Here is a 7446-nt window from a genome sequence, read left to right on the forward strand (position 1 = left end):
GATGCCAGTTTCATTATCATATTATTGCACAATTTTAAAATTTTTATTTTCACTTCCACCCATGGTAATTTCCAAACCTTTTCAATGCTATCAATAATTGAAACATTATATATCAATAATTGCATATATTATCAGCTTATTCTTAATAATTTAAGGTGTTTGTTGTATGTTCCTCGATTTGGGTTGGACTTCGGGCGAAATGGCGGAATACCATCGACGAGAAAATCTATAGGAAACCAGATCCGCCTTTATTAAAAGCTTTGCTCACGTAATCTTAGATATTGGATTTGAGTCCGGAATTGAAAGTAACCAGAAACGGTTGTAAAAATTATCACGTCCCAACAGATTCCTGGGATCTTAAAATGAAAAGGGCGTCTAAATCGATATTTCAGAAAATTCATTATTTGTCTGAAGTTCTGACGCCACTCGAATACGGATTGACAAATAATATTGATTTTCCGATAAGATAAAAATTTCAAATATTTTATCATTCAAATGCATTAACACATCTTTGATTTCTAAATAATTAATAGTTTATAATTTCTTTGCCAATTTAATTAATAAAAAGCAATATAATAAAATATGCACTAACAAAAGTGTATATTTTATGTCTAGTTCAAGTTTTTATATATTAATGTGGTTTTAAAAAAACTACACTAATATCTATGCAGTTTTTAAAAAACTGGACTAATATACACATAGTTTAAGAAACTACACTTTTATTAGTGTATCCAACAACCGAAATTATAATTCAAAATTTGCAATATTTTAATTCTTTTTATGGATTTTAGATGGCTCTACTAACACAAAATGAAAACTTAATTAACTTATATTTAACTTCTGGAAATAATAAAATGGTGCATTGTCATCAGGGGTATACAATTGCACAAAATCATAAAATTATAGCACATGAGCAAATGAATGAACAAATTTCGTTTTCTAAACTTGCAATTTCATCTTTATGAAAACATTTCAATGCAAAAATGTTTCTTCTATATTTGATGAAGATGAATATAACACGAAGGAAGAAATTAATTCATCTGTAGAATTTGTCCTTTGTTCGTTTTAACATCAATGACAGAACCTGTCATATATTATTGCTTTAAAATCAGGCTTTCTGTAATATAAAATGTGTTTAATAAAGCATTCGCAGGAGGGACTGGCCGTTCCTAGACGTAGTTTCTTTGGAAATAGTATTGTAGCTTTATTTCATTTGGACTTTTATGAGGCATTTGGACCGGCGCGTTCTCTTGGGTCTTGTTGAGAATAAAACAGATCCCATTCTCCAATATTGGCGAGTGCCGCCTAAGTCTTTCTTTTGGGTGGGGTAGATTTGCAGAGAAGTCATCTTGTATCCTTAGCCTTGGACAGAATTTATTTATCCTATTATACAATTAATCAGAAAACTCACAAGTGTGGGACTCTGAAAATAAAATGTTGAGCACTTGTGGTTTCATAGTCTTACCCAAAGTAGAGATGTATAATCCACGATTTCTTAAATAACAAATAATATTGCTATTGTTATTTTTAAATATGCGTTCCAAATGTCTGTTATTTCAATCATATTATTAATTAAAAATTATTACCTAATATTAAATATAAAATTTATTAATTGTAATTAATACTTAATTTACTAATTTAATTAACATGTGATTGAATTAATTTATCTGTTTCAGCTTACTTCTTAAATTTTACTTTTTTTCTGAAAACTATTTATTTAATTTATTTATTAGAGTGAACCATTTTCTGGAAAAGATGCGTTAAAAATATATGTCATTTCTTTAAAATGTTTACTTTAGTCCTATATTCTACCGATAGATGGCACCAGCAGTAAACAGAGTACATGTAATCAAAGTCAATCATGTCACGAGCAATTAAAAATGATCTGTATGAAATAGCGCATCATCAAATACGAATATCGGTCACTCCCGTAAAGTGGAGCGGTGACTTCGCACTTTCCAGTGAAGCCTCGCACTTTCCGGTGAAATCACCGCTCCGATAAATTTCATTGATATGCAATTCAATGATACGATACGATAATTCCAATAACCGGTCCGTTCACTTTTCAATCCAATCACAGATTTCTTTCGAGAGCTTCCATTGGACAGATCGTATCGTTTCTTACTTTCCAGTAAAGTCACCGCTCCGGCAAATTTCAGTGATATCGTATCGATTGTTACTTTCTATCGTGATCCAAAACTGTAATCGAAATATCATCAGTAAGATCGTATCAAGGATTTGAATCACACCCCTCTTTGAAAAGTATTGATCACTTGTATTTGTGACTTTTTGATATTGGTTACGTAATAACCGCTCTGAAAATATTCGTCATCCCTAACCCAAAGTTCAAATTATTATGCAAGGATAGAAGGATGTTATAGAATATGGAAGAAATATTTGGGATGATCACTGCCGCTTGATAAGTTGTTACTTCTGTACACATAAGGCGTGTAACGATATTAAACACATTTTTCTTTGTATTCACATTATGGTTTTTCGATAATTATGGATAAAAATTTAAAAATAATACAGATAGATGATTCAAGTCTAAAACATTATCATGTTACAATGTTCTAACTACAATTCGAATCTCAATTTTTTTTTTTTTTTTTTTTTTTTCTTTCTAATGTTGTGAATTTTAGTTTTTGAATGGTCATCTTTTATTAAATCTTATAAATGATTTCTTTATATATCTTAAATTAAAAGGATAAAATTCAGTTAAAGACGAAATTGTTTAGTACTTCCATATGATATACCAACCGTTGTCCTTTTACGTTTGTCTTCCGTGTGAAATATATTTTTCATTCAAGCAAAATATGAAATCTTAAAAAATATTCTATCCTTCTCAGATCTTATCCTATCTTTTCTATCCTTTCTGATAAAATGCCTATTAATAATTAGAGCTTATTTCATTCAAGGAACCGATTGTAAAAGAGAATACTAGAAAAAGATAAAAGTTAATTTATGAAGCAACAATAATAAATTTTAGGTTCTATTATCTATTTTTAAATTATCCCTAATCAAGTTTGTAATTTGATATAGCAAGTTGTTCGACAACGACAGATAATACTCTTTTAACTATCCTCGATAGATAATTAGTCAATGAAGAGAAAATTTATCACTTCCGGGCATAATAGCATGAAAAAAATAAGATAAGTTATTTACGTTTAATTTATTTTTCCGTATTCTTTTCTGAGGAAAAGTATTCAAATCAAATGAACGTAGTAAATCTGCGAGTTTCACAATGAATGAAGGAAAAAGAAATATTAAAAGAAATTAAATGATGGAGATAAATTATCTAGAAATATTGTGAACGATGAAGAAAGTAATGTCTACATTATTTTCTTCTGATAATAAAGATTATTTCAAACATGAAGTAAATATGCAAATAATTATTTCTGGTTACAAAATGGATGACAAAAAAATCTTCTGACATCGCAGAATTCCTTATTATTTAAAAAAAAATTATTTATTTATTTGTCTTTAGCTTTTCTCGAATTTGTTGTGATTCCTTTAAATTTATTAAAATAAAAACTATTAAAAATTAAATATTATATTTTTTATTTATTAAAATAAAAACTATTAAAAATTAAATATTATATTTTTTATTTATTAAAATAAAAACTATTAAAAATTAAATATTATATTTTTTATTTATTAAAATAAAAACTATTTATTAAATTTTTAAATTTATTAAAATAAAAACTATTTATTAACTTTTTTTAATTTATTAAATTAAAAACTATTTATTAACATTTCGTAAACTGATTTATTTTGACTTGACAATATTTTAAAAAATACTTCATAAAATCATGTAAGTAGAATACTTCCGATATCCTTCACACACTCTCCTCTCTTAAAAAGAGAATTCCATACAACTCAAAAAGTATTTTCTACGAGAAGATTCTTCATCAATTTTATATGCTTTTGCTTTTAAAAAAAGTAGAAAGTTCAGTACGTCAAATCTTGATCTATAATATACCAAATTCTTCAATATTAAATTTCATCGCAAATCAGTACACCTGTATGCCTATTATTACAAGCACAAAATTAACCTCCCTCTTGCATCTTCGATTATGTAAAATATCAAATGATTTTTATTTCCAAAACTAAAAATGGTTCTTTAACAATTTAAAATACGCCTATTTGCTTCCCAACGCAGGTGATAAAGATGGACAGGAACACAATTTCTGTCTTGAAAGCATTAATTTTAAAGGTTTTCTATTGGATTTTTGTTAAGTTCGCTTCACGAAATGTCACAAAATGTTTTGATTTTTATGCGTTTACTTACCTGTAGTGACAACCCTTGTTAGATTGCATTATTATCTTTTCTGAGTTTTAATTTATTGATATTTCATTTTTTTAATTTATTAAAAATTTATTTAAAATTTCATTTTGTTATTTGATAAAAATTATGAATTTAGCAAATAGTTAAATTAATAGTTTTATTAACAAATTACAAAAATAATTATTACAAAATTAAATCGGAAGTAAAAATCCTGTTTCGGAGTTAATATTTTTAAAAAAAGCAATTTTTTGTTTTAATTTTAGCACTGCAAAAGGTATGCGATTGATTTCCTGAATGGTTTAACACGAAAATGAAATTAAGTTGAAAGTCATCACAAATATAAAAATATTGTTACGGATTGTGTATCAGTTAAACACAATTGTGGTCAGAGTGTGTATCAGTTTAACAAATTTGTTTACGGATTGTGTATCAGTTTAACTTTATTTAAATATAGTTAAAATTGTATGGAAATATAAGTGGCATTATTAAAAAATTAATGTTTTGATTTTTATGATTGAATAAAAATACTTTTTGTGTGACAGTATTTTCTAATGATATAAGTAAAAAAAAAAACCTTGCTTAATTTTCAATAAATTTTTCAATAATATTTTAATTTATTTTCCAACTAAGAAATGCTGAAAGAAATCTTATGTTTTAATTGAAATATGAATATACCAATTTTCATGAAGATCAGACAAAAACTGTAGATATATATAATACTATAAAATATGAAAGACCATACAAATCAATATTCATCTTTATATACAGGGTGTCTCAAAAACCTTGACCGAGGTTTTTATTCCTGAAATATTGATCACAGACATATGCTGTAAATTACAAAGTTGCTTAAAAAAAGATGTGAAATGTTATGAAATCGATTAAAATTTTCAGGGGAATAAACTTTAAAAAATACAAAAATTAAATTTTTATACAGACCCCGTACAAAAATAATTTCCATTGAGAAGTTGGAGATGGATCAATCACAAATTAAAATGCAAATGTTTGCAGTTTCAGTGCTGATGACGCGACGCAGGAATGCATCATAAGGAAATAAAATATGTTTTAAATTTTAGTTTTAAATACAAATTTTAAAATCAAAGTTTCCTGAAAAGTACTTTAACATTATATATCATGAATTACAGAATATAACTTAAAAATAGAACAGTCAATGAACTTGTAAAAATTTATGTAATCTTTCCTTTAAGTAATGTTTTCTTATGCAATCTTTCCTTTAAGTTATTATTTCTAGAAATTTTTAATACTTTTGAATCAATAAAAAGCAAAATTATTATTTATTTATTCAATCATTATTTTCATTGTTAATTTGTGTACGACCCCTAAAACATGAACATCTGACATGATTTTTCTTCTTTGCGAACTCATATCCAGGCATCGAAAAGTGGTTTAAGTCAGCATTTATGCAATTTCAAACCTTTGAGACTTTTTGTGATAATTGATGAATTTTTGTGCATAACCTTATTAAAGAATGGGGCACATTTTACTGACTGGGAATTTTTTTTGTACGGGGTCCGTATTAAAATTAAAATTTTGTAATTTTTAAAGTTTAATCCGCTGAAAATTGTAATCGATTTCGTAACATTTTACACCTTTTTTTACGCAACTTTCTAATTTACAATATATGTCTATGATCAATATTTAAGGAATAAAAGCCGCTATCAAGGTTTTTGAGACACCCTGTATACTAACCACATCCTGTGGCCGGATATTCGCCGGCCTGTATTCTTAAAATAACAATCAAACATCTACTTTTTTAAGTTTATATTGAATTACTAGGCTATTATTCAACTTAATCACATTTACTAAACCAATATTGCTTTCATATAATTTTTTAGTTGTTTATAGTTAATTATGAGTAAGATTTTGATGCTTCAGCATTATATGACGTAAGAAATCGCTTGAATTTATAATGTCTATACACTAAATATGCATGCCTCTTAGATATTGAATGACATCTCTAAGATGTCATTCGACATTCTGAATGTCGTATAATATAGTATAGATATCGTAAAATGATTAGGCTCAGTATGAGCTAATAGAGCAAAATATAATAGATTATTTTTGGCCATTTTGGAAATAATAGTTATAGTTTGTGTAATACTTTTTAATAAATATATAGGAAATATTTTAATCATTATTTTTAATAACAAAAAAGAGTTTCTATCAATGCCAATCATATGCCATCAATGGTTCTAACTCATATCAAATTAAACATATCCATTTCTTTTGAATCTTTACTTCTTAAATCTTGATCTCAAACAGCAATAATTATTCCAAACTAGTTTCTAACATCCAAACTCTCAGCATTTCACTACAATATTTATCAAAACCTACTTTAAGACTCCTAATAACAAACAAATCTGTTCTTAATATAATTGTGTTTCAGTTTCTTTAAGTTATTTACATGGATTAAACATTAAGCGAGGTATTTTTTTAAATCTAATATTGGATTAATATTTATGCTTGTTTAATATTTACATAATACTTGTTAATATTTATATAAAATTACATTTCTACTAAAGCGTGTGTGTAACTTAAAATAATTTTGCTCTTATTTTTTTACAGGAACTTTTACAGAAAGTTTGTTGATTATCTCCTGGACATCTAGATTTCAGCTCATATCACGCAGAATATTAAATTATTTTAAAAACTAGTCTGCATATTTTATGCTTTCTTTAATTTTTAAAGAACATTTTTTTTTCATTCAAGCAACAAAAAGCAGCATTAAATAAGCGTAAATATTCGTAGAGTATAATTCGTGGGGAATAACCTAGCAATTTTAATTAAATGTTTACTTGCCAAGATTTCATTGAATTCAAATTTCCATAATTTTCTGGATAGACTGCAAAATGATTTACTTTAATTTTTTCACTTCTTCCATCATAAGAAGAAGTTAATTCGTTGCTTTTTTTATTATTCTTAAATAATTTTTCAACAGAATCTTAATTTCCTTTCTTAAAAATTTGTTATGGAAATACATATAGCAACTGTCTGTACTTGTTTTTGGTCAGTAGGCAAAACTACGAGTCACACTTTAAAATTGCCTCTGTTAACAATATAAATGCAATGGATATGACACAAAATATAAACTTCTGGTAATTTCCATACTATAATATTCCTAGTGATCGAATCAAATATTT

Source organism: Argiope bruennichi, chromosome 5, assembly GCF_947563725.1.
Source record: "Argiope bruennichi chromosome 5, qqArgBrue1.1, whole genome shotgun sequence".
Lineage (NCBI taxonomy): Eukaryota > Metazoa > Arthropoda > Arachnida > Araneae > Araneidae > Argiope > Argiope bruennichi.